The 20144-nt window shown below is 39.2% G+C and overlaps 1 protein-coding gene across 4 annotated transcripts in view; it reads left to right on the forward strand.

The window, feature by feature from the left end:
* Positions 1-20144, forward strand: part of CAMKMT (calmodulin-lysine N-methyltransferase) — a 386639-nt gene that overhangs the window by 259892 nt on the left and 106603 nt on the right. The window lies entirely within an intron of this gene.

The raw sequence follows: 20144 nt of genomic DNA on the forward strand, positions 1-20144 counted from the left end.
GCCACCATCTTAACATGTTCTTCCATTTACATATGTATTTATGCATTTGTATGTGAATACATACATCCATACATTTGTATGTGTATGTGTACATCCTTTTTTTTCAGCTATGGTTTCATCTCCTGAAAGAGAGAAACTGCATCTTTGACAGCTATTTCTCTCCTGTTACTTTCAGCATTCAGGGCAGTGTTGTTAAAGTTAGGCTCTCAGTCAATATTGTTTGATTTCTATTTGAAATAAGGTATGTCTTCCCAAGATCTGAGGAGAATACACAGAACTCTTCTCCTCCCTCGTGAAATCTAAAAGATGGCCTTTCTTCCTACTGCAGTTGTTGTTAGAGGTTGAACACAGGAGGAAAGAAAGTAAAGTTGCTGCAGAATGTCATGAGAAATTACTGAGAAGTCTAAAATCCTGCCATCGGCTTCATATGAAAGCTTTCCTAATGAAAATCCAAAGCAAAACACTGTGTGTTTCTTCTAATTCCTCATACATAGACTGTCTGTTATCTTTGCAGCCAAGGCCTCTCAAGAGAAAGGAAATACTCAGCTAAAATAAAAGTATAGGATGCAATTATATTGTGATTTTTTTTAAAAGATGCCAAAAGTAACCTCTGGCATTTTGTGTTTTTTTATTAAAAAAAAATCTCATGCATCTTATCACCCTGTTTATAAACAATGAAGGTCCTCCCATGAAGAATGTTACTTCATCCACAAGAAAAGTACACAAACAGGAGACATGTTCCACTCTTTCCATTACCATGTGATTAATTACCTCTGCCAGTTCCTGACCTTTGGCTGCTTCGACTGCCATGATCAGTGGCAGTCGCCTTGAATGGCCAGTTTTGCCTTCTTAGCTGCAGAATGATAGAAAGAACACATTTGTAGTCATTGGTAAGACCTAGCCCTCCAGTGGTGGAGATTATCTCTGGATTATCTGAACCGCCAAGTTAGCTTCTCAAATGATTTGTTCCACAGCAGGTTTGATCTTTTCATTATATCCTGAGTTATGTTTATTTCCTTTGGCTTCTTGACATGGAGAAAACAAGTCACAAGAAAATAAACCAAGACTGGTTCTTTGGTATATTTTTTTAAGATCTTATTTATATATTTGAGAAATAGAGCACGCGCATGAGAGGGATACAGGGCAGAGGTAGAGGGAGAAACAGACTCCCCACTGAGTGCAGAGCCTGATGCAGGCCTTGATACCAGGACCCTGAGATCTTGACCTGAGCCGAAACCAAGAGTTGGTTGCCCAATGAACTGAGCCACCCAGGTGCCCCCTGGTTCTTTGATATTTAAGAAGCATTCCAATAAAAACTGGATAGACTGCGTATATTAGCAGAGCTAATTCAGGACAGGATATTTGACTGAAATACCTAGTTGGGTGTGTGAGCTCTTAGTTTATTGTATTCGTTTGCGCTTTCAGCATATTTTTTTTCAGCATGTTTTTATCAAAGTAGTAGATATAACTAGATTATGGTTTGTTGCACAAATAGCAATACCATCTTTCAGACTTGCCAAGGGGATTTGTTTCAGTTCTTGTGGACACTTAGTGGTTAAGAGCACAGATGCTGGACCTAGACTGTGTGGGTTTAATTTACAACTCTGCCACTTCCTAGCTAGGTAAATGGGGAAATTCCTTAATGTCCGAGTTTCAATTTCATTTTCCATATAATGGCACTAATAATGGTTTCTACTTCATAATGTTGTTAATGGGTTATAGTAAATGACTTGATAAATATAAAAGCACTTGGAATAATGCCTGGTACATAGAAAGCTCTATACAAGTGTAGTTAAAGGAATGGTATGGTTTATGGATGACATACATGTCATTATGGTAACTTTTGATACTAGCTCCTATCTTCTGTGGTTGGATATTTGTATATTGATGATTTCCTAAAGCCCCATGTTCAACTCCACCCTGTTAGATTAATCCTATGGGGAATGCTGGTCACCTGAATGTTAAATTTTATTTTTTCATTTGTAGTCAATCCTCCCTCAAGAATCCAAATGATGATTACTCATTTTGAGGACTATCCGTGGAGGTGTTTCAATTCTGGGCTGTTTTGCTCTGTTCAACCTATTTCTTAGGGCACGTCATTTAATAGATGCTGATTGGGTTCTCTGGAAATAGAAGTTAATTTTATGAATTATCTAAGGACACTAGGGTAACATCTTTTTAAAGATTTTATTTATTCATGAGAGACACAGAGAGAGAGAGAGGAGAGGCAGAGACACAGGCAGAGGGAGAAGCAAGCTCCATGCAGGGGTCCTAACGTGGGACTCGATCCCGGGACCCCAGGATCAGGCCCTGGGCTGAGGGCAGTGCTAAGCCGCTGAGCCACCCGGGCTGCCCTTACACTAGGGTAATTTAAAAGCTTATACTGCATTTGTAAATATGTAGGATTGATTCATGTTTTGGAAGGGGGTAAAGCTATACAAGCAAACAAGCTATATAACCCTAACATGGTTGACTCAGAGATTAAATATGATTTAATTGCAGTCTTGGCTTTTTGCCCTGGGGGAGGCATCTACCAAGTATCCAGTGAGCACCCATTTCCCTCCCCTCTGAGAACTGAGCTTCTCTTGTAGAACACATATCCCTCCACTAAATACCTAAGTTTTGAATATTCACATTAAGCAACAGACAATTTAAAAGTCATTTTACTATTGATGTGTCATCAAACAGACAATATGACTATATGACTATCAATAATATGACTTTTGGTAAAATGGAATAGAAATAGTACTTTAAATAGAACCATCATAAGTGAAATGATCAGTGGTTCTTAATAGTTTTAAAACACCTTTTGTAACAACATAATACAAAGAAATATCTTCTATGATTTCATTCCCCTTTTATGTAGAATTTTGTTTTGAGTGTTTTAGAGCCTCTGAAAAATGAGAATTCCTCTGAAAAATGTAAATACACACTGGATGCCATATAATTTAAGAGTGTGAGCTTTAGAGTTATGTTGCCTGGCTTAACATTCTGGCTTAGCCATCCACTAGCTCTGACTTGGGCAAATTTCTTAACCTCTGTAGATTTCAGTTTCCTCTTATGTACAGTAGAGACACCATCCTCATAGAAGTGATGGAGAATTAAATGACTTAACAATATAAATAAAGCACACCATACAGTGCCGGAATCTTAGTAAAAGCTAGTTGCTACTGCTGCTACTATTACTGCTAATAATAATGCCATTCTTCAACTCAGGGTTTTTTTCTCCTTAAAGGAACCACCAAGTACTGTGTGGAAAGCATAGTTTGCTCCTGTGATATTAATATTGAAAAGATTAGAGATATAGTTGACTCTTGAACAGTGCGAGGGTTAGGGGCATCAACCTCTCTGCAGTTGAGATTCCCCATATAACTTTTGACCACCCAAAGAACTTAACTACCAGTAGCTACTGTTGACCAGAAGCCTTAACGATAATGTAAACTGTCAAGTAACGTATATTTTATATGCCATATGTATTATATACTGTATTCTTACAATAAAGTAAGCTAGAGAAAACATTATTAAGAAAATCACAAGGACGAGAAACACTTAGTACTGTCTTTATCAAAAATATCCATGTACAAGTGGACCCTTATAGTTCAAAACCATGTTAGTCCAAGGTCAACTGTATTTACAAGCTTCCTTTAATATCCCAGTGTTAATCCATCAGCCATGCATTTTCTCAAAGCCTTCTTGAACTTCTGAACATGTCCAGGTAATGCCATTTCCTAGAGTAATAAGTTCTATAAGCCTATCTGTGCTGTATTAACTTGACATAGTGTGACCAAGTCTCCTTGCTTCATGGAGTGGTGCCTCCCTCCTTCTTTTTATGTTACAGGTTGGGTGGATGTATCCCTTTTGATCTTCTTCAGACATACTGATAATGATTTTTGTAAATCTCAGTTGCCTCTTCTTCTCATACATTATTTTCTCAATCTAAAGAATCTTTCAAGTAATGGTATGAAAATATAAATATCTTTTAAGGCTGGCTTTTCCCTCAGGAAGATCACATTCAAAAATAAGGGAGTAATTATTTTTCTATCATCATTTCGAATTTTTCTAGCTCCTAACATGGGTAATTAATGCCTATCTTCTTTATCTAACATTGATCTTTTTAGGCTTCTCTCAAAGAATTACAAGGAAGATGGCCTCATGAACCCATTCAGTCTGGTCCTTTACTGGGGCAAAAATGACTTCCCATGTGTCAGAACAAATAAATTTCCCAGTTGAGATGATAGCTTAGCCCTGGTCTTGCAAAAACAACCCTAGACATGAACCATGAGACTCACACACATACATCTGACAATTGTTTGTTGTTCATGTTGTAGGACCAAGTTCCATCGTTCTGGATTTTTGTAATCTTATATTTCGTCTGATTCCAGACATGAATCAGGGCTTTAGAAGAGAAATCTCATCCTTGTTACCAATATTAGTGATGCATCTACAAGCTATCCTCATCTGCCTTACCATTTAGTATCCTGAAATTTGGGCAAAAGACTTTATCATGCCTACTATTCTCAATGGCTTGTGTTGTTCCCAGACCTCTTGCTTTAACAGTTTGTGTTTGATCATAAAGACATAGTATAAGGGTAACAATACACTATTTGTATTTTTTCTTTTTTCCTGCCTTCTATACAAAAATAATTAATGAGAAATATAAGGGAAGATAATTTTATATCTTTGTTTGCTAAAAATCATCTCAGGTGCCAGCCTGAAGAATGCTGTAGGTGGTGTAGGCCTCAGGAACAGATGAGAAAGAACTCAAAGGATCAGCAAAGAATGGACAGAGAGAAAATAAGGCTGTAAAGGAAAGAGAGGCTCATCTGGTAGAAAGGAATCAAGTGCCCTTTGAATTGTCTGAAGTGCTTCCCTAGTAGCACTGGTGGCATAAGGCAGCTGTGTTGAGTCTAAGCTGAGTGTCTTCCTGATTTTCACCCTGTCTTGGAGCTGAAAAGGGTACAGATCTTTCATCCACATTTATTATAATTTAGGGAATGAGTACGATCTAGGTATTTGAAAAGAAGACCAGTCGTCAGGAAGCATTCCTTCTGCTTCCCTGCATTGTGGGTCTGTGATTATGTATGTGGCTCTGTGAGAAGTCTCTGACCTTCTCTTTACACAAATTCTCTTGTTGGTGAAATAAGGTGTGCCCTGATCGGGTGTTGGCAAGCCTGATGAATTGTCTAAACTACTCTGGAGGAAGATTGTGTAGGGGGAGGGCAGTGGAGTGGAGTGCCCTTGGGTCTAGTCTTCTTAGAACATAAAATGAAATGACACTCTGGGACCCAGCTGCACTGAGGCTCAGAGGTTTGGTGGAGGATTTCATCCAGGATATGAACAGTTAATTCTTTGTCTGAATAAACATAGAACATACAATTACCCATGGATGACTCTCAAGCAAAGGCTCATGTTGAGTGTCTGCTGTGTTCAGGGCATGGTTGAAAGCCTAATGGGTCATATGATAAGAACACCTAATTCTTTTTCTTCAAGGACTGCCAGTAAAAGGGTAGGGGAGACAGATTGGCTGAAAACACACATAGAACCCTATGGATATAAAGGACTATTAATGTGTTGGTCAACAACATGTGTAGCTTACCTTATTTTTGTTTAGTTTTCAAAGAACTTCCAGTTAAATGATCTCCCATGAAAACTTTGAAGGTGGCTCTTCTATTTAATTTGCAAGATTTAGGCTATTTAATATTCCTTAGGAAACACTAGAAAAATAAGATGTTTCCATCAGTCAGGTAGATCTTGGGGCACTGCATAAAGGCATGGGGAGGTGAGGGGACTCAAATTACTTAATTTACTGGAAAGTCAAAGGCACGTTATAAAAGAGTTAACAAATATTAAAAGAAAAGATATAGAATGTTATATTAATATAAAGAATAGACTCTTTTGGAGCTATTCAAAGGAGAGGAATATTATTACAGGCTGAATAAGTGAGGGAGGGATTGGTGGAGGAAAAAGAGTTTGAGTTAGTTCTTAAAAGATGGGCAGGAGCTGGATGGGAAGATGAGATGAGAGTGCTTTCCCACTAAAGGAAATAATAACTAACTTGCAAAACCGTTTTTAAAACGTTTAGAAAGTCACACTCATTCCTGTTTGTTACCTGATAAGGACTAAAATATTTCTAAAGGAATTTAGGAACTTTAAAAACTGTAGAAATTTTCTACATTTTTCTCAGAAAAAAAATGAACTATCGTTCTATTTAAAAGTAACCAATGAGAGACCCCTAACTCTGGGAAATGAACAAGGGGTGGTGGAAAGGGAGGTGGGCGGGGGGTTGGGGTGACTGGGTGACAGGCACTGAGGGGGGCACTTGACAGGATGAGCACTGGGTGGTATGCTATATGTTGGCAAATTGAACTCCAATAAAAAAAAAACAACTCATAAAACAGCAAAAAAAAAAAAAAAGTAACCATTAACCTTTCTGGTACGATTCAAAAATGTTTCTGTATTTGAACATCACTGTGACTCTGTAGTTGCACCTTTTCCCTAAGAACTTGTAAGGATAAGACACTAGTATCGTACCTGAGAACAGTTAACATTTCTATATTTATGTAGATGTGATTGATATTAATACACTGTGATAAAGGAGGCTAACTGGAGATAGTGACAAAGCATTATGATGGTGGTATCAATGAAGCATTACCTCTGCCCGTTTCAGGAGAGGACAGCAATCCTCTCGCATAGCGATTACCTCTTTATGACAAAAGACAGCATCTTTGCATTTCTTCATTTAAAGTCGGCATAGGGGATCCCTGGGTGGCGCAGCGGTTTGGCGCCTGCCTTTGGCCCAGGGCGCAATCCTGGAGACCCGGGATCGAGTCCCACATCGGGCTCCCGGTGCATGGAGCCTGCTTCTCCCTCTGCCTGTGTCTCTGCCTCTCTCTCTCTCTCTCTCTCTCTCTCTCTCTCTCTGTGACTATCATAAATAAAAATTAAAAAAAAAGTCGGCATAAATGTGGGCAGAGTTGTTTTCAACTAACATGACTGTGATCATCTCTGTGCCCTTACTTAATTGTTCATAGAGATCAAGCTGTACTAGCTTAAAGGAATCTAAATCTAATCTCGAGCTGTCAGTGGAGTATGTCTGTCATTTCAGGAAATTGTCCCTTGACTATCATCACATATAATTCTTTAATTTTAGGCCTGGAAAATCTTAGAGAGAAATGCTGCATAAAATATACCAAAAAGAACCATCCTGCGTGATACATTTTATGTAGTGTTTGGAATTAAAAATGAGGACCCTACAACACTTAAGCCTGTAAGTTGATTCTAAAAAGGCATTCAGAATGGAACCCGTTTAACTAGGCTCATGTGTTCTTTAAAAAAAAAATCACATGTTTTCAAATTATGCATTTAATTTAACCTATCTTAACACATGAAAGTTTTGATGTAGTTTCTTTTCTCCATCAATTCCAAAGAGTCAAAGTGATTATCAAAGCTGAAAAGGCTTTTTGTATTTTCTTCAAATGTTGAAGCCATGTATGTGAACAACAAGGCTGATGAATTTGCTGTTTTATTTAGTTGACATTTTAATTCAGAATGTAAACTGAAGTTTCTTTTCATTTCTTCGCATTATTAATATTATACTGTTTTTGGTTAGCTTGGGTAAAACCATTCACTGGTGTCATTTTTGATAATTAGCCTTTTACATCTTGGGGTTTTTGGTAAGCAAATAAATATTTTAAATGTAATTGGTGCAATTACTGTATGTGCATTGAACAGCTTTATATTGAGCTTCATGTCATGTCACATTTTTATGCTGGTAGGTTTTTTTTATGATTTTTTTAATTGTATGTGGTATTCTTCTGAAATATGTAATTACCAGCTCAGCCTTGAGTTGGAGAAGCAAGAATTCTGTCGTTCTCTCAAACAGGCTTGTATTGAAAGATTATAGAAAAGCTTGCTTTCTTCTAACATTCCTTCCCTATCAATAAAAGTAGCTTATGTCTGAATGTTAATGCTCTTTTTGCATTTCGTGCAATCCCAGCATCACACTGTTCTAGTAGGAGTCCAAGCAAGCAACCCAAGCTTGGTCCACATTTGATTTGGTAGAAACTGAAATATTGGGAGGGGTCCTGGGAGGTATAGTGATCCTTAGGAGGCCAGGGAAAAAACTGAGGGAAACAAGAACAATGTAAACATTAGCCAAACATGAACTTCTATCCGTGGTCCTGTATGGAGCTGCATAGCAAGGAGAGAAGCTTTGCGATGGCTCATCTTCTCTAACTGGGCTTTTTCTCAAAATGCCACCCAGTGGCAGAGTCAGGCCACATATCAGCCAGAGCAGGGCGGCATGGGGCAAGGGTTACTGGAAAGGTGAGTACAAGGAGAATGGGGGGAAGTAGCATAGTTCTGGACTCTGGGAAAATAAGTGTTAACAAAAACCAAAAAGGAATAGCGAAAGTCCGTTAGCTAAACAAGTGTAAACTAAAAAGAGTTAAAGTGGAGAATGCATAGAAAAGATTTAAAAATTCTGTACTCCTTACTAATCCTCTCTTCTAAAGGGTAGGAAGACTTACTGTGATGGAGAATGTCTTACCGAAGGGCTAGGTTATAAAATGATCTTTGCTCGGTGTTGGACTCTTCGGTTATATGGCATTGTAAATATTATAGCAACACTTACGGCTATTAAAACTCTATGTGTGTTCCCATTGCATGCTTAAGAATTTTCTGCTTTAAAAAGAAATAGAGAACCAGACTGAGAAGAAAACTGATTATAGAACAGTTAGAGGGGCTTCATGCCCAGGAACATCAATTGTAATATACTGTGCCTAAATTATGACGAAATCATTGGTGACATCAGAGCAAAAAGCAGATTGTGGGGAAGCTATTAACAGTTTAGCTTTTGCAGTTTGTGTGAGAATGTGGATGACGTCTACCAAAGGCTCAGATCAGAGATGAATGGCAATATCATGGATTTCAGCTTTGCTTTTCTGTGTGCCTGTAACTTTACAGAATTAGGCATCACTAGAAATTTTCTGTTTCCTTTCTAAACAATATGAAATTTATGATATTCTAAAGGTTGCATCGATAGAATGACTACTTCACCTGTCTCACAGCCTTACAGAAAAATAAGGGTTCAAGGAAAGAGAAATATCACTAAACGCAAATTTGTTATAATTCAGCTAGTGATTTGGAGGCTGACACAGGACGGACTACAGTGAAGCCTAGTAGGTAACTTGAAATATTCACTGCCGCACTGCCTCCCTCAAATCTATGCTGAGATGAATGTTTTTCTTGTCTGCTCTGTAAGCTAGCCTAGAACAGACTCCCTTGAGAAACTTGCCACTTTTTTTCTAAGGCCATAGAATTTCATTAACTTTACATTTATTACAATTTGGAGATACTTTGTTGAAATTGTTTTAAAGCAAATCACCACCCAAGCACCAAGCTTCCTTATTAGAAGCCAAAGACTTTAGAGATACTAGATGGTCAAGGTAGGTACAGTTGTGGTTTTAATTTCATTTCATTTTAATTAATTTAGAGAGAGAAGGAGGAGAGGGACGCCTGGGTGGCTCAGCAGTTTAGCACCTGCCTTCGGCCCAGGGCGTGATCCTGGAGTCCCAGGATCGATTGCCACATCGGACTCCCCATAGGAAGCCTGCTTATCTCTCTGCCTATGTCTCTGCCTCTCTCTCTCTGTGTCTCTCATGGATAAATAAATAAAATCTTAAAAGAGAGAGAGAGAGAGAGAGAGAGAAGGAGGAGAGGCAGAGGGAGAGAGAGAGAGAGAATCTCAAACAGGCTCCTGGCTCAGCATGGAGCCTGATGTGGGACTCGATCTTATAACCCTGAGATCACCACCTGAGCCAAAATCAAGAGTCAGATGCTTATCTGATTAAGCCACCCAGGCATCCCACAACTGTGTTTTTTAAAGAGTATTTAAAAGAGTATATTGTCTCTCACTGGCAACCTATGGCAACCTCTCGCTGGTTAACAATTTAGATGAAAGAGGGGTGAGGACCAATGTGTCTGTGCTGCTTTCCAGTGGGAAGTGGGAGTCACATTTAGACTATTAGGGAAAATATCTTTCCTGGTTACTTTTCTTATAAGTGGTATATTTAAAATATTCCTTGAGTTCTGTTATACTTAATTGCAATGAAAAGTTCATCCACACATACCAGATTACCACTTCGTGCCTGTTACTGTAAAAGTAAATGATATTTGCCATTGGATTTTAGGTCAGGAGGATTATCACAGCTTTTACTTTCCATCAGGAGCCTGAGCTTTAGGGTCAGACAGACCTGAGTTTGAGTCTTAGAGCTGCATTTTACAAGCAAATCTGACCTTGAACAGACAATCTCTCAGAGCCTTACATTCCTCATCTATCCAAAGGAGAAAATACAAACTGAAAATGTTAGAAGATTTTTTAAAGGTTTATTTTATTTATTTGAGAGAGAGAGAGAGTGCGAGCATGAGTGAGGGGAGGGGCAAAGGGGGAGAATCTCAAGCAGACTCCTCACTGAGTATAGAGCCCACCATGGGGCTGAATCCCATGACCTCAAGATCACAACCCTAGCCAAAATCAGGAGTCAGAGCCTCAGCCGACTGAGCTACCCAGGCACCCCTCAAAATATTAGAGTTTTAAACAAAATGACATATGTATATATCTAACAGTATCTGACTCAGTAGACAGTAACTTTCTTTCTCTCTTTTCATTCATCTCACAGGCTTTATTGAGCAAACTACTCAGTGCCAAACACTTACCAGACTCAGACATGGGAAAAAATACATAATCCAGCCCCTTAGGAACTCACAATACAGTGTGAAAAGTACTGCAACCTGGTAGCATACAAAGAGCCAAATAAACATAAAGGAGGGTGCTATCTCTTTTGCCTGAGAAATGAGGGTAGATTACTTGAGATCATATAGGCTGGGTTTTAAGGAGGAAATAGATGGAGAAAGGAAGAGAGGCATTCCAGACAAAGGTACAGACTTAGTAAAGTTCAGTTGGGGATGAAACCTACAGTTTGGGCAGAGGAGTCACTAAAATGAGTCTGAGAAGTAATACTTGGATCCTGGATGTCATGGGTTTTCAATGAAGTGACACAGTCAAATCTTTACTTGGAAATCTCCTTTCATTACCCATATGAAGGACAGGTAGATGGTGAGGGATGCTGGTAAGCAGGCACTTACCCTATCCCAGAAGGGAGGCTGAAGCCTTAACCAAAGCAGGAGCCATGGGACTAGAAAGGAGGGAGTGGATGGGTGACTGTCTCAGAGGCAGAGTCTATGGGGCTTGGTGACTACTCGGCTATGGTTGAATGAGAAGGATGTGGGCATCATAGATGATAGCAACTTGGTGGATAGTGATGCCATTTTTTATAAAGAGTATAGGAGGCTGGGAAGGGAAGAGGAGCTCAGTTCTGGACCAGGTAGATTTGAGTAGTTGAGGATACACTGGTGGTGATTGTAAACACTTGGAAGCTCTTGGTCTGGGGCTAGAGACAAATTTAGCCCCCACTGATATGTGAATCATAGTCATATCTTTGCGAAAGGATGTCCTTACTCAGAGAAAAGGATGTAGAGTGAAAGATGGGGTCCTGGGGAGCCCACCAAGGGAGCCGGCAGAGAAAGGGAAGGAGACTGATATGGTAACACTTAAGGTAAGAGGAGAATCAGAATTATTCCAGAAGCAAAGGTGGGAGAGAATTTTAAGTGAGGAGGAATTGAGAGCAATGTCAAGTGCTGCAATAATTCAAGAATTAAGAAGACTGAAAAGAAGTCATTGTATTTGGCAATTGGGAAGCCATTGGTGACCTCAGGAAGAGGCATTTCATACAGAGATGAAGGTAGAAAGCATTTCTTTGAGTGAATTGGGAAGTGCAGACAGCAATGTGTTGGCTGAGCCTATGTGAATCATCTTTTAAAAAAATCTTTGGGCACCTGGGTGGCTTGTTGGTTAAGCAGCTACCTTCGGCTCAAGTCCTGGGATCGAGCCCCACATCAGTCTCCCTGCCTGGCAGGGAGCCTACTTCTTCTCCTGCTCCTCCTGCTTGTGCATGCTCTCTCTCTGTCAAATAAGTAAATAAAATCTTACAAAAAAATCTATAATAAATCATGAAGGATGGAAGAGGTGCCCTAACATGGAAAATGGGCAAATGCCTTCTCAATTTTTGACAGTTCTTGCAAGCTTATCTTCACACCCCCTTCCAGAGTCTTTAGAAGAGGTCCATGCATGTGGAGAGTGTTGGAACTTGAGCTTCATGATCTTCACAGTGAATTATCTTTGTTAGAAAAAAGCAAGGACTGCCTGCTCAAGAATGTTTGACACACAATTGTTTGTAATGGGAAAAATTAAAGATAATCAACCTGAAAGAAGAGCTAGTTAGACTAGCTCTTTAGGTAAAAGTTAGCACATTCATACTATGCAACTGTCAAAAAGAATGAGATAAATCTGGTATGTAGTAATGCAGAAGGGTGTCCATGATATATTATTGAGTGAAATAAGCTAGCTTTAGAACACTAAATAGCATAATCCCATGTATCTAAAAAATAAAGGTGTACATACAATGTGTGCACATATATATACATATACACATCATAGATATATTTCTATTTCTATTTCTAGTTAGATTTGACAGAAAAAGCACTGGAATTGCACCTGGGTGTCTCAGTTGGTAGAGCATCTGCCTCTTGATCTCAGGGTCATGAGTTGAAGCTCCACTTGGGCGTGGAGCCTGCTTAAAAAGAAAAAAAAAATTGTTAAAGGAAAAAAGCCCTGGAGAGTCCACCAAACTGTCAGCAACTGTTATTCTTAAAGAATAAAAATCAGAGATTGGAGTTTGGTGATGGGAAGACTTTCATATGGTGCTCTTGCACTTATATATCATTTTAATTTTTTTGTCAACAAATGCATAATTCTCTAATTTTCACAAGATGTACAAAATTTTTAAATCTCACGTGAATAATAATTTAAGATATTTGGCTTATACAGAGTCTATCTCAAGGAAAACATCATGGCATCCTTGAAATATTTGAAGGGTAACCATTGGAAGAGATCAGATTTGTTCTGAAAGATATACTGACCTGCAGAAATAGGGCCGATGGGTGCAATAAAGAGATTTTTTTTTTTGAGAGAGAGAGAGAGAGAGAGAGAGAGAGAGATATTGTATGAGTAGAGGGAGGGGCAGACGGAGAGGGATAGCGAGAATCTGAAACAGGCTCCAGGCTCCGTGCAGAGCCTGAGGTGGGGCTTGATCTCACAATGCTGAGATCATCACTTGCACTGAAATCAGAAGTTGGATGCTTAACTGAGTCACCCAGGTGCCCCAGTAGATACATTTCTGAAACTCTAAAAAATTAAAAAATATACTTATGAAGACCAGACATAGCAGGTCTGGAATCATTTTTTATGTCACCAGGTTTCAGGAAGCTGTTCATAACTGTACTGTGGCACTGTTCTGGTCCTCCTGGGCTCTTTTGTTGGGAGTAGATCTTTCAGGCTTAACCTGCGAGAATTCAGAGTGAACCTATGTCAGACAGTATGTGTAGGAGTTCCAGGCAGGGCTCTCGGTCCACTCTTGCACCATCATTTAATAAGCTTGGGGATGTATGTTCCTGAACCTTTCTAGGTCTTAATTTTCAGATCTGTGAAATGCAGTAATCAAACTAATACGGTCTTTGAGCACAATCATATCTTCAAGGTGGAGTTAGGGTTGCTTCTTGCCTCCTCCCTCCACAGTCTGCTTGCTCCCCTTGACCGCCCCAAATAAATAAATATACAGTCCAAGTGAAAACCTGGGGACTGGCAAGGTTAATATAGCTTACAGACAGTGCTTTAATCATCTACTCCCAACCAAATTGCCCCTATAAACCCTTTCTTGGTAAAAGTCATTTAGCACCACCACTGCCTGAGAAGGTTGTTGAGGGAATTCAATGAGATAATTAAGACATTTAGCATAATGCCTTGCACAGAGTAAACTATTCAGTGAAGTAAAAATTATACCTACTCATGTAGCCCGCTAAATCATAATGTTATTGTAAGTGAGGTGACGTTTTAAAGATTCTGGGGGTACATCTGTCAGGTTTTCCTTTCATTGAATGGAAAAAAATGATTTGATGATTAAAAACCTGGCATGCTCTTGATGCTCTTGGACCTCATTTCTTTTCAGTTTTCTTGTCCTTGACATTCAATGACTTTTCTTATCCCTTTGTTCATTCAACAATCATTTATCGAGTACCTGCCGAGTTCCAGGTTCAATCCTAGGTCCTGGTAGTACTGAGATGAAAAAAGTGGGGCTCTGTGCTCCTGGTCAGAGGGAGAAAGACGTTCAGATCATTGCAATGTGATGTGACCAGGGTTAAAAAAAAAAAAAAGGTGTGTAAATGATATTAATGGAGAAAGCAGAAAAGTATCCTGAGGAATCAAAGAAAGTTCATGAAAGAGGACACACCCCAGCTGGAGCCTGAAGAGAGGACAGGAGTCTACTAGATAAAAACGCTCTGTCCATAGGATGGATGGAAATTCTGCTTGATGTTTGCTGTGAAATTTTCCATGACCCTTTATAAAACTGAAATGATGATAAGTTTGGTTCCTCTTTTTCCCAACATTTGGCTGTTGTGACAGAAAACCCAATGAGGACTATTTAAGTGTTAGAGATGTAGTCTCTACTGGCACAAGCTTCCACTGTCTTCCTGTACCACTATCCATACTATGTGGCCCTTATTCTAGGGCTGAAAGAGCAACTGTACTACCTCAGTGGTAAGGCTTTGTAATTCCCTCAGGAAGGAAAGTCCTTTCCCCAAATCTTCCAGTTTCATTTCATTAGACAGAAAGGGCCCACGTGGCCTCTGTCAACTGTGAGGGAGGCTGACCAATTTTTCTGGAGGAAGAAGGTTAAGGAGAAAGGAGACTGTGAATGCCGTTGGCCCATCCATAGGTCACCAAGATGGCCATCCATCATGCTGCCAGAATTAGAAATGAAACTTTCCCATCAATAGTCATGGTTTGGTCTTATTTTTATAGTTGTTGCCATTTGTATTACTTTCTCGGTGCTACTGTAACAGGTACCACAACCTGGGTGGTTTTAGGCCAATAAATGTATCATCTCACAGTTCTGGAGGCTCAAAGTAAAAAAACTAGGTGTCAGCATGAGCCCTGCTCCTTTGAAACCTGTAGGGGAACACTTTACTGCATATTCCTAGCTTCTGTGGTTCGCTGGCAATCGGCGTTCCTTGGTTATGCTTAACTGAGTAACTCCAGTCTCTGCTCTGTCTTCACATGATGCTCTCCTGGGTCTCTGTCTTCACATGGCCAGTCATACTGGAATAGGGGCCTGCCCCACTCTAGTACGACCTCATTCTCGCCTCACTAATTATGTTTGCAGTGACCCTATTTCCTAATAAGGTTACATTCTGAGGTCCTAAGAGATAAGCATCATCTTTTTGAGGTGAGGAGGGATGGATATTATTCAAACCATACCACCATTATTTTGCCCTCGGTATATAAATAGGAGATGCCCTATTTCCAATTATGTTTCTTCATACCTAGGTTTGGTAACAAACTTTTAAAAGCCTTATTTTTATTCCTACTTAAATTCTAGTTTTATTTATTTATTTCATTCCTACTTTTTTTCCCCAGTTTTTTAGTTAAAATAATTCCTAATTTTCCTAAAATAATTTAGGAAATAATTATAAGAATAATTCCTAAGAATTCCTAAAATAATTCTACTTATGTGAACTACAAAACTGTGTCAATACGAGAGATAACTAGTATTCAAATAACTGGTTACACATTTAGGAAAAAGAGTTTTAAAATCCACACCTAGTACCATAGGCCCCTTCTAAAATATACAAATGTATTGAGAAGTTAAATATTTCATAAAATAGTAGAAAAACAAAGAATCTAGTCTTTTGAATACTTGCATGATTGTAAGAATTGTAAGAAACAGATGGTAAGATTTTTAAGATTGTGAGAAACAGGACAGCCCGGGGGCGGGGGGGGGGGGGGGGGCGGCGCGCCTCAGCGGTTTAGCGCTGCCTTCAGCCCAGGGCATGATCCTGGAGACCTGGGAAGGTCAGGCTCCCTGCATGGAGCCTGCTTCTCCCTCTGCCTGTGTCTCTGCCTCTCTCTCTCTCTCTCTCTCTCTCTCTCTCTCTCTCTTCTCTGTGTTTCTCATGAATAAATAAATAAAATGTTAAAAAAAAAGATTGTGAGAAGCAGTAGAAATAATAAAAAAAGATCCATGAGTGCTAACTGTATAAAAATGTAAAGCTCTTTGTGCAGGGAAAAAACTCAATGGGGAAATGATCCATCAGGAAATGTTACACCAAATCAGACAATAAACATAAACAGTATATTACCTGTAACTATTAAGACCCGAATAGATAGATGGCCAAAGGATGTGGCCAGACAATGTATAAAAACACATATGTCTATATCCAAACATATGGGAAAATATGTAGTGATCATTAAAAAGTGCAATTTAGGAGTGCCTGGGTGGCTCAGTCAGTTGGGCATCTGACTCTTGGGTTTTGGCTCAGGTCAAGATCTCAGGGTCATGAGATTGGGCCCCGTGTCAGGCTCCACACTAGGCATGGAATCTGCTTCTCCACCCTCTCTCCCTCCTCCTCCTCCGCTTACACACATACACACACACACTCTCTCAAATAAATAAATAAACCTTTTTTTTAAGTCAATTTCAGCTGCAGTGTGATTGATAAACAATTACATTGCTGATGGTGATATCAATTGCTATAATCCCTTTGAAAAGCACGTGACACAAATATCCAGAGTTATAAAAACATTCACACAATTAATATTTCTGGAAATTTAGCCTAACTAAATAGTCCTAAATAAGAAAAAAAAAACTGTGTTCTAAAGTTATGAATTGTAGATTCATTTGTAATCATGAAACCTTGGGAGCAGTCTACTTGTCTGAGAGTAGAGGAATGGGTGAGTGAATTAAGGTGCATCTTTTTGTTGGAAATGCAGCCATTAAAAGATGTAACAATGAAGACTTGCGGCAACCTGAAGAAATACTTATGTTTTAAGGTCACATGTGTTTTTAAAGTGGTATATATAATTGCAATAATGTAAAATTGAAAAGCATACATATGGGTAGTCAGCAACAATGAGATTGTGGAGTGTGCAGAAGGTGTTCAGGAGCATGGAGTTGTTTTAAGGTGATATGATTATGAGTCATTTTTCCATCATTTTCCAAACTTTCTTATAATTTAAAAAATGTTTAAGCATAGTCAACTTACTATTTGATTTAAAACCCTCCTGTGCTTCTTGCATGTTAATGAAACCATTAGGAGGTAAGGAGAATTTAATGAGCTTTCTGGGAAAAAAATTTTTGCTCACAGTAGTATTGTAAATCACACCAGATGTTTTTCTTTCGTAAGTAAGTCTTGTACTAAGTGGTAGGATTATTCTAATATGAAAAAGTGACATTTGGAGAAAGCGTTTTAATATAGTATATGTGCATTGTATGATTAATGGTGATGATTTTGACTGATGAAGTAATTATTTTAATCCTGTCTTGTCATTCACTTTAGTTTTGATTTTGTGGCTGAGACTTGAAAGCCATACTTGCAAAGAAAACAACTTACCCAGGCTGGAGAAAAATCGTTTTACTTTCACCACAACAAATGATCTCCTCTGACTTAGTAGTTAGGACTTAAGAGTGGACTTAATGCCAGGTGGTCAGTGCCATTAACACTATTTTAGCAATCTCTTTATTTGCATTCTTATGAAGAGGATTTGCTCCTCCCTTCTTAGAGGCAGCATTTATAAGAACTGTAAAAACATGATCATTTGCCCCACTCCTTGTTCCTGGTGAGATGTACCTAACAGATTCCTCAGGCTTACTGGACTGCCCACTGTCCCCAAGGGAGCACAAGTGGTCAACTCTCTTTGGGGGTATGAGAAGTAACTAGGGATGACAACCCCTTAGGGTCATCCACTGCCCTGGCTTGATTAGATTATGTCTCTACGGTTGAATAGGCTTCGAATTCACTACCTGAAGATTAAAGTTAGTGGTAGTGCATCGCATTGCCTCTCAAGATAATAGACACACGCACACACAGGTATGCATGCACCCATACTCGTGTTTGTGCATATAGGCTTAGTGCCAAATAACCAACTTATATCCTTTATGAGGAAAGAAGGAGTCTGGCAGGCGGGTGTGGGAGTGATGATGGAAAGGAGATAATCCCTGTCTCCAAAGTAAAGACTAGACAATGGGGGATCCATGCAAAGCAGTGCTGGACAATGGACAACTACTGGCTCCCTAGTGAAACGCAGCCTGCCCTCAGTTATTCAGGGGCTGATCATCCAAAGTATGGATTATCCAAGCCATATGCTTTCTCCTCCTTTGCCATCTGGCTGGTTGCCTGCTTCCCTTCTTATTAACAGGGAAAATACTCAAAATACCTCAGTCCATTTCTGCCCACCCATTTCCATTATCTGTATCAAACCCTGTCTTTCATCTGATTCAGTGCATATTTTGATCAAATCTGGTCACTTGCCATATTTTGATTCCTCACAGGACACATGGGTTAGTTTCTAATGCACAGTCCTGTGGTTGTTGATCCTTGTCTCAGACCATCATCTTCAGCCATCATCTCGTGGATGCTTTATTTATCTTTTCAGCTAGCTAGGGAGAGCCTTCAAGATAAGGAGTATCTCCTCTGCTTTTCATTATCTTCTTCAAGAGGCCCGTATAACTCCTTTTCACAAGGTGGATGTGGGACAAGTGTTGTTGGCTAAGTACTAGTCATCATCATTTCAACCAGACAAGTCATGAGAAAGTCACCACAGTAGGGAGCAGTGAGCAGACATGCCATTTTCTATAAAAAATAAACTGACAGAAAACCCTAGACTTTCAGAATTGCAAGAAGCACTAGAGATAGTTTTATCTTGTTGATAGGAAAATTTGAGCTCAGAGGAGTAGTAACCTGTCTTTTTTTTTTTTAAGATTTTATTTATTTATTTGACAGTGAGATCACAAGCAGGGGGAGGGACAGAGAGGAAGAAGCAGGGAGCCCTACGCAGGACTCAGGACCCTGGGATCATGACCTGAGCCAAAGGCAAACACAACCGACTGAGCCAATTAACTTGTCTTTGATTGCCCAGAACATTTGTAGCAGAGTTAGGACTAGAACTCAGATCTCTGGAGCCATTTCTGTTATGCTGCAGACTTCTTTCTTTCTTTCTTTCTTTCTTTCTTTCTTTCTTTCTTTCTTTCTTTCTTTCAGATTTAATTTATTTATTCATGAGAGACAGAGAGAGAGAGGCAGAGACACAGGCAGGGGGAGAAACAGGATCCATCCCAGGAGCCTGACATGGGACTCGATCCCAGGTCTCCAGGATCAGGCCCTGGGCTGAAGGCAGCCCTAAACTGCTGAGCCACCCAGGCTGCCGATGCTGCAGATTTCTAAAGATTTTATAAGAATAGAGTTATGCAGAAGGTATACAGAAAAGAAGTAGCTTAGATTATTACTTTTTAAAATTTATTTATTTTGAGAGAGAGAGAGAGTAGGGGAAGGGGTGGAGGCAGAGGGAGAGAGAGAGAATCTTAAGCTCTGTGCTCAACAAGGAGCCCAGTGTTGGGTTCTATCTCACAACCCTGAGATCATGACCTAAGCTGAAATCAAGAATTGGATACTTGACTGACTGAGCTACCTAAGCACCCAGGAGTGGCTTAAATTATACTGGGTGGAAGAGAATGTATTATTGATAGGTAACCAAATTAAAGAAAAAATGTTATCCTTCTTTTGTATACATGAGTCTTTTGGAATTATAAATATCATAGGAAAATAATAATTTTTTGGAGTAATTTTTGTTTTAAAGACTGATCTAAAATAAGAATTGAAAAGGTCTCATCTAAGTGCCTACAACAAACCTGACATAGATTGGGAGTCAGGAAAAATTTGCCAAGTGAAAGAATGAGACCCAAACTTTCTCATTTTTTAGGGACTAGGAGTATTCTTTAGTTCTTAGAATTATCAAGTCTGTTTATGAGAAATATTAGTCTTTTTTTGAATCTTAGTTTTGCCGTGTATATTAATTGACTGGACAAATAGTTCAGCCACAAATAACAATGAACTGAAGTACCTTGTGTGTGGATATCATAAATTAACAGAGAAAACTAGTGGCCTATCACTTACAAATGAAATGCCCATTGAAC

Source organism: Nyctereutes procyonoides, unplaced genomic scaffold (genome assembly GCF_905146905.1).
Source record: "Nyctereutes procyonoides isolate TBG_1078 unplaced genomic scaffold, NYPRO_anot_genome, whole genome shotgun sequence".
Lineage (NCBI taxonomy): Eukaryota > Metazoa > Chordata > Mammalia > Carnivora > Canidae > Nyctereutes > Nyctereutes procyonoides.